This window comes from Cryptomeria japonica, chromosome 5 (genome assembly GCF_030272615.1).
Source record: "Cryptomeria japonica chromosome 5, Sugi_1.0, whole genome shotgun sequence".
Classification (NCBI taxonomy): Eukaryota; Viridiplantae; Streptophyta; class Pinopsida; order Cupressales; family Cupressaceae; genus Cryptomeria; species Cryptomeria japonica.
In genome coordinates, this window is record NC_081409.1 from 440,036,845 (window position 1) to 440,045,819 (window position 8,975).

Genomic DNA, 8,975 nt, shown 5'->3' on the forward strand with positions numbered 1-8,975 from the left:
CAAGAAAAAGCACAATTTCGAATTAATTGAAATAATTGAGAAATCAGATTCAGTTAACCTTGAGATAGATTCCAATTATAGTTTAATTCAATTGCATTCAGAAAAGAAGTTTGAGTTTGCATTAGAGATATAATTCAATTAATTCCATGCACTTGAGATAAAAATAAGTAATTGTGTAGGGGAAAAAGCGAGACTAGGTTAACATGCCCTAATCCTACCTTTTGACACACATTACGGAATACGAAAGAGCCTAGAGATATCGCACAATTGGCTACTTCTTTTTGTGAAAGAGAGAGCCACAGGATATCTATTAGGATTTCTATTCCCTTGTTGAAATTGAAAGATAAAATGATGCAAGTTCAATCCCTAACCTCAAAATGCAAGTAGGAACTAATGACAAGATTGCAGAATTGAACTTAAATGATGGAAAGCTGTAAACACAAGGATAAGAAAAGAATGAAAATGCATACCCGGAGTTAAAATCTGACTGAAAATGTTCGGGACAGGGGCGCGGGCACCACTGTCCTAATTCTGCCCCTGAAACTGCTCCAGAAACTGCTGTTTTTGCACTTTGGAAAAAGCTGTCAAAAATACTGAAAATGTTGTCGGACCAGGGTGCCCAGCACCCCTGTCCCAGGGACCAGGGCACCCAGTAGGGACCAGGGCGCCCAGAAGGGACCAGGGCGCCTAGCGCCCCTATCCTGGCAGGACCAGGGCGCCCCACGCCCCTGTCCTAGTCTTTTGTTCTGAAATTTGGTGGGAAGGCCGGTCTCAGTCTGCTTCTTCCGGATCTGCAACCTGCGGCGTCGTCTGAGTCCCGAAACCTGCAATAATATCTGAAAAGGGGAAGGGGCGGCTATATAGGGTTTTGCCTTAGTCAAACCCCCACTTCGGTGATTTCCACCTCCACGAATAGCCAAGTTGTTTTGTAAAATGTATTGTGTGTGCAGACCTAGTGTGTGTGCAAGGTCCAAAATGCAAGAAAGCAAACTAGAGCAACCTAGAAAGTAAACCCTAATTGCTTGTAAATGATGATGCAAATGCTCTAAATCAAGATGCAATGTGATCTAAAGCATGAATAAATGATATATCAAAGCTTATGTAAGGACATGAAAACAATATGAAATCATACCCAACCCTCAAGGGAGGAGTACAAGCCAATCTTCAGTCGGTAATCTCCTATTGTTCTTCAATGTCTTCCAAGCCCTAAATGGATGAATGAATGAATTTGATAGATGCTTGATAGAGTGATGTTGAATGTTGTTGAAGTCTTCAAAGATCTGCTCTTTCACTGCATATGAGGCCCTGAAAATCAAAAATCGGATCCTTTCCAATGAGGAAAGAGAGCTTTTATGTATAAAACCCTAGGTTGTAAATTCATATTTTGGCCGACCTAGAGATTGAATGTCCCACCAATTTCTTGGGGTTAAGCTTTATTTTATGATTGGATCGCGCTCCTAAAATTTCGGGAAAAATGTCCGGGACCATGTTGCACGGGCGCCATGGTCCCGACAACTTTTCACCAAATTTTCAGGGCCATCAGATATGATGATTTTAGAGAGAATCCCGAAGTTACAGGTGATTTCGAGATGTTTTGACCCCCGAAATCAAGCCCCCAAGTTCAAAATAGGACCTAATTAGGGTTTTTGATTAAATGATGTATAGAAGGAATAAAATGAAAGGGGCACACTTTAATGAAAGGGCCCAACTTTATGATATGGGAGATGATAAAATAGGACCTTAGACCTAATTAATTTAATTAATTAAGTGCTAAAGGGGAAATGCAATGCAAAATGCAAAATGCGCCAAGGCGGGTGCTAAACTAGGTGTGAAATTGTACCACCCTAGCAAGTGCGTATAATTTATGACGCTACATTTAGCCCCCACTTTAGCGGTCATATGAACACTACGTGCATATGCAAGCTAAAGTACAGAAAAGTAAACATTATTTGAAAAAGGATATATCCATAAGTCTGTCGAATGAAGCCCCCAGCGGTATCTGCAGTAGACAGTTAGGAACCGCACCCTACAAAACACACGTTAGATCACAAAATCACCTAATGCTTACTAAGGAAGGTGATGAAAATTCGAGGGTAGCTATATGCCCCCCCCTGTTTCGGCTTGCTAATTTTAGTGAGTTGAAACAGGGTATCATGTTTACCACTTCGAATTGTTAAAGAATATTGATGACAAATGCTCACAAGAAGATTTGATATGAGATCAAAAACTAATGGAGAATCATTTGGTAAGAAAGAGGACTAAATCTCAATTCCAACACAACAAAGAGTGTGAGGATTTGAGAGTTCTCTAACACAAGATGAAGGATGTAAATGGAAACAAAATGAAAAGAGAAAGAAAGGAAAAAAAAAAGCATGAATACACACATTGGTGATCCATGAGAAGAATAGTGAGAGAGAAAACATGGACTTCTCGCCCCTAGATCTTGTCTAGGTGATCCATGTAAGGGAGGAGAGTGAGAAAGTCTAGCCTTATGCCGCTAGTTCCACTCAACCTCGTGCATGTGTGTGTAAGGGAGGTTAGAAGCACCTCATAGGAGTCTATGCCCGAGTATGCTACAACCTATATATGTATAGTACAAAAAGGTGACATCTCGCTCTAAGAGTCTGTGCTCTGGTTTCGAGAATGACCCATTGCTCAAAAAGTGTAATGTTTATGTCATAAGCAAAGTAGAACAAGGATACCTACCTTCATCACAAAAGAAGATACCCCAAAAATGCAACAATGTCATAGATCCAAGCAAGAGAGTTTTGTACTCTTTAAGCAAGAATAAGATAGTTGAAAAGGGATATCTTGTAGTATGTGTAAAGGAGATCCTTAGAGGAGAAGAGATCTTTGTACAAAAGACACCTATCCCCAAGAGGAATTGTCTTAGACAAATATAACATCTTCTAGAAGAAGAAGAGAATAAGAATGCAATACTTTCTTCTTTTGCGAGTTGAAAGTGATTCTTAATGAAGGATGACGCTCTTTTTAACCCAATTAGGAGAGTGAATTCGTTATAGATGTATTTTACCAAGTGCAAAAGAGGTTGTAGTCAAGGACTTAGTCCTCTTGTAAGAGAGAATCCTTGAACAAACAACAACAAATGCGTACAAGGCATAACATCAAGTAATAAAGTTCACACCATCCACAAAATAGGAAAAAGTGGATCCTTAGATAAAAATAAGGAAAGATCATTGCCTCAATGAGAAGGACTTACACAATCTTCTAGGGAGAGATTTGGACATAAGCAAAAGAAGAGATGTATGAAATCACTCTTGTCCCCATAGGAACAAGAAAATTAGGCTATCATGTTGCTTCAAAAAATATGATTGCACTTGAAATTGTACCATCACGAATGACAATGAGCCCCCAGTAAATGAGCTACCAATGTCACATAATGATGAGCAACATAATAGCCATTACTGTTATTTAAAGACATGATAGATTGAATGAGGTATTTGAATATGACATGCTAAATGCTCAACTATAAGTGAGATCAAAGACATGTATAAAATTGAAGAATAAAAGTCACAAGAACTCTTAGAAGAGGGATGAGTGTAATTTATTAGAGCCTTATCCCTGGAGGAAAGGACTTTATGATGAATAGGAGATAAAGATTCATAAGTGGATTTAGAAATTTGAGGGGATTCATAAAGAGATTTGTTCATTGCCAATATTTCCTTATGAGGGGAATGAGAGTTGATAGAAGTAGAAGATGATTTAGTTGAAGTGAGATCATCATTACTACTAAATATAGCATTCACATTGAGAGATGGTCTTTTAGATGCTTTAGTGCATTTGCAGGGATTATAGCCGAGTCCAAAGGCATAATTGTGAAAATTAGTCTCTAGAGGAACTTTTATCCCTTGTTCATGAGCACCACAACCTTTTCCATGATACCCATGCTTAGCAAAAATGCGAAAACCACGACCATAACGATCAGCCATTTCAGGAAGAGAAGGTGGTTTTTCATAAGACAAAGAATCAAACTCTTCATAATTAGAGGTGTGAGGAGAAGAAGTTTGAGAAGCAGCCACAAAATTATTGCTCATAGGTTCAAGTAAGAGTGATTGATCTCTAGTTTCTTCCTTCTTTTTACCTTTAAGATCTCTAGGAGGAACCCTATATTCACCTACAAAGGTGGGATTAAAATCAAGAGATCCCCAATCGTCTTCCGTGAGAACCTTCTCAGGATCAAAAGCCTTTTCATGTGTAGACTCAAGTCCAGAAGGATCTTCTTCAGGAGCTTTAGGCTCATCCAAAGAATTTTGATTATCAGAGGGTGATGATTCATCCATAGGTATCTTGTTCAAAGAGTCATTACTAGAAGAGGAAGGCTTAGAAGAACTCCCTTTGGAAGTAGATGTTTGCAAACAAGCCTGAAGATTAGTATCGCCTATCAAGGTATATGTCTTATTGTTATAAATGAATTTAACTTGTCTATGCAATGTAGAGGGGACAGCTTGCATACTATGAATCCAAGGTCTCCCTAATAACAAGTTGTATGTTAGATTTCCAGACATAACATGGATAGGAGTAGGCAAAGTAAAAGGTCCCACTGTGATGGGTAAGGTGATAATACCTAATGAAGACTTAGCCACATTATCAAAGCCTCGAATGGGATGAGAGTCAGGCTCAATAAGGGATGTATCCACATTCATCTTATGCAATAGATTAATGCTACACACATTAAGGCCAGAGCCATTATCTACCAGTGTTCGTCTTATAGCAGTGTCATTTATGATAACCACAATCATCAAGGGATCATATTGTTGTTGAATTTCACTAGTAGGCAACTCATCTTGGGTAAACACAATTTGAGCTTTAGGATTCATCATAGAGTTAACCAAAGACACTATATTACTAGATATATTAGGTGGAGGAACATTCAAATCTTTCAAGGCATCTTGTAACATTCCATGATGAACAGAAGAAGTTTGTATCAAATCCCAAAGAGATATCTTTGCAGGGGTAGCTTTAAGTTGTTCTATGAGATCATAGTCCTTACTAAGCATTTGTGAAATATGAGGCGCTTGAGGAAGAATAGGTTGAGAAGGAGGAAGTGAAGTGGGGATAACTGAAGGAGGATTAGGTTGCGTATTGTTTCTTGTGTTATAGGTATGAGCAACCGCATGATAACTCTCTCTAGTTAGTTGCTTAGCATACTCATAAGGACTCTTAGAAGAATAACCTCCTTGCACAGTAATAATGGGTTTCTTAGGAGTGCAAAAAGAATCATTAGCATAACCACCTTGAACCACTAAGATAGGCTTATTTAAAGGTTGAGAATTTTGAGAAGGACAAGCACCTTAGACAGTGAAGAGAGGTTTGTTAGGTGTCTCATTCACATGTATCAAATTGATTGAGGATGGTTTAGAGGAATGAACAAAAGTGTTGGAAGAATTATTGATAGTCTTCTCTTGCACTAAAATCTTATCATGGATTAAATCAATTTTAGGAGAGAGACAAGGGGTAAGCATTGATGTTCTAGTAGGAAGAGGAAAGGTCATATCATCCTCTATCATCAAAGGATCTACATGGGGAATAAACTCTCTAGGAGAAGGATCAACACTACTCTCTAAAGTCTCACTTTTGAGAGGGAGATCTTTGAAATAAATGTTAACCATCTTGCTTTGAACTAGGGTTTCCTTATGAGTAGAACCAAGTTGAGGAGAGGGAGATGCTTTATTTTTAGAGGGAGAATAATTGAGATTCAAGGGAGGGGAGAAACTATCAAGGGAGTTTCCAATCTTGATTTCATCCCCTTTGGCTAGGGGTAGAGAATAATCTATACCTTCTTCTAATGGTTCATCCCAAATAGTGAGGTTGTTGAAAGGAATGTTTAAAGTATTGTCAATTTCAGGAGAGGAGATAACATTGCTTATTAATTCTTCATCCTTAGGAGGGAAAGCATCAATAAATGTGTTAAACTCATCCTCTTTCCTCAAAATATGTTCAATATGATCTTTAGGGGAGAGAGAATTAAGGAAATTGCTTATTATTTCATCTTCTTTCTCTAAGGGATGCTTATGGGTAAGACAAACTTAAGGAGAAGGGTAAGCATTTATCATTAATTCATCATCTCTAGTGGGAATTTTGTTGGAAAAGGAAAGGCCATCTCTAGGAAATGTAGGGATAATGTCATCTTCTTGCACACAAGGATCCTCATGAAGGGAGCATTTTTTAAGAGCCACACAGTCATCAAGGGCATCATCCCACAAAGCATGATCATATCTATTAAAAGGTTTATCTTTTGATTCAAAAGGAGATATTTCCTCATAGAGGGGATTATTGAACACAACCATGTTACTAGATTCAGTGGAAGAGTTGATAGGAATGTACCCTTGAGAGGAACCATTTGACTTATCTTTCTCATCACATCTAAATGGCATAGTAAAAAGGTTTATGAGTTTTTGGTAAAATGAAGGTTTGGTATATTTAGGTTTCAAAAATTCATCTAAAGCTTCATCTAACTCATAATCATCACAAATATGATCATCTTGCAAATAAAAATCTAACATTTTGAAATTGCATAAAATTTAAACACACAATGCAAAGAAACACACTTTTTTTTTTTTCTTTTTAATGAAAATGAAATGAAAACACACTAAATCTAGATCTAGATCTAACAAATGCAATGCAAGAGGAAGCAATGATAGATTCACGTCGGGTTCACCAAAATGTGTAGGGGAAAAAGCGAGACTAGGTTAACATGCCCTAATCCTACCTTTTGACACACATTACGGAATACGAAAGAGCCTAGAGATATCGCACAATTGGCTACTTCTTTTTGTGAAAGAGAGAGCCACGGGATATCTATTAGGATTTCTATTCCCTTGTTGAAATTGAAAGATAAAATGATGCAAGTTCAATCCCTAACCTCAAAATGCAAGTAGGAACTAATGACAAGATTGCAGAATTGAACTTAAATGATGGAAAGCTGTAAACACAAGGATAAGACAAGAATGAAAATGCGTACCCGGAGTTAAAATCTGACTGAAAATGTTCGGGATGGGGGCGCGGGCACCACTGTCCTGATTCTGCCCTTGAAACTGCTCTGGAAACTGCTATTTTTGCACTTTGGAAAAAGCTGTCAAAAATGCTGAAAATGCTGTCGGACCAGGGCGCCCAGCGCCCCTGTCCCAGGGACCAGGGCGCCCAGTAGGGACCAGGGCACCCAGAAGGGACCAGGGCGCCCAGCACCCCTGTCCTGGTAGGACCAGGGCGCCCCACGCCCCTGTCCTGGTCTTTTGTTCTGAAATTTGGTGGGAAGGCCGGTCTCAGTCTGCTTCTTCCGGATCTGCAACCTGCGGCGTCGTCCGAGTCCCAAAACCTGCAATAATATCTGAAAAGGGGAAGGGGCAGCTATATAGGGTTTTGCCTTAGTCAAACCCTCGCTTCGGTGATTTCCACCTCCACGAATAGCCAAGTTGTTTTGTAAAATGTATTGTGTGTGCAGACCTAGTGTGTGTGCAAGGTCCAAAATGCAAGAAAGCAAACTAGAGCAACCTAGAAAGTAAACCCTAATTGCTTGTAAATGATGATGCAAATGCTCTAAATCAAGATGCAATGTGATCTAAAGCATGAATAAATGATATCAAAGCTTATGTAAGGACATGAAAACAATATGAAATCATACCCAACCCTCAAGGGAGGAGTACAAGCCAATCTTCAGTCGGTAATCTCCTATTGTTCTTCAATGTCTTCCAAGCCCTAAATGGATGAATGAATGAATTTGATAGATGCTTGATAGAGTGATGTTGAATGTTGTTGAAGTCTTCAAAGATCTGCTCTTTCGCTGCATATGAGGCCCTGAAAATCAAAAATCGGATCCTTTCCAATGAGGAAAGAGAGCTTTTATGTATGAAACCCTAGGTTGTAAATTCATATTTTGGCCGACCTAGAGATTGAATGTCCCGCCAATTTCTTGGGGTTAAGCTTTATTTTATGATTGGATCGCGCTCCTAAAATTTCGGGAAAAATGTCCGGGACCATGTTGCACGGGCGCCATGGTCCCGACAACTTTTCACCAAATTTTCAGGGCCGTCAGATATGATGATTTTAGAGAGAATCCCGAAGTTACAGGTGATTTCGAGATGTTTTGACCCCCGAAATCAAGCCCCCAAGTTCAAAATAGGACCTAATTAGGGTTTTTGATTAAATGATGTATAGGAGGAATAAAATGAAAGGGGCACACTTTAATGAAAGGGCCCAACTTTATGATATGGGAGATGATAAAATAGGACCTTAGACCTAATTAATTTAATTAATTAAGTGCTAAAGGGGAAATGCAATGCAAAATGCAAAATGCGCCAAGGCGGGTGCTAAACTAGGTGTGAAATTGTACCACCCTAGCAAGTGCGTACAATTTACGACGCTACAGTAATTCATTGGTTTATTCAAGAAAAGAGTCTTTTCAATGCAACTGAACTTCTTTTCTCAAAAGCTTTGAGTTCCAGGTTTAGAGAATGATTAATAATTCATTTTAATTGTTTTTTTGATTTCAAGTTCTCAATTTAGAAGAATATCTCAAGTTTGATTTCTCTCAATTCAATTCTTTTATTTTATTTTCAACTTAACTCTTGCTTTGTGATTAATTCCTCTTTTGTAATAAATTAATTCCTTTTTTTATGATTAAATGGTAAATTTATTAATTAATTAAATATGCTAGGATATTTAATAAATTAAATAGGATAATTGATAAAAATTATTTTCTTGGAATGATTCAATTAATTAAATAAATATTTAATTAATATAGAATAATTGACTTGCTATGTGACATTTGATAATTAAAAAATTAATTAATTATGTGCTCAAGATTGATTTAATTGCCTTTGGTTAGGACCTTGGTGATGTTGTCAAAATTAGGGGTCCATGGTTTAGGTGACCATTTTTAGGGTATTACACTATCAGGTTGTTTATTTTGTGAATGTCAGATCATGATAAATTTCCCGATGTTGTTTAATTTGTAA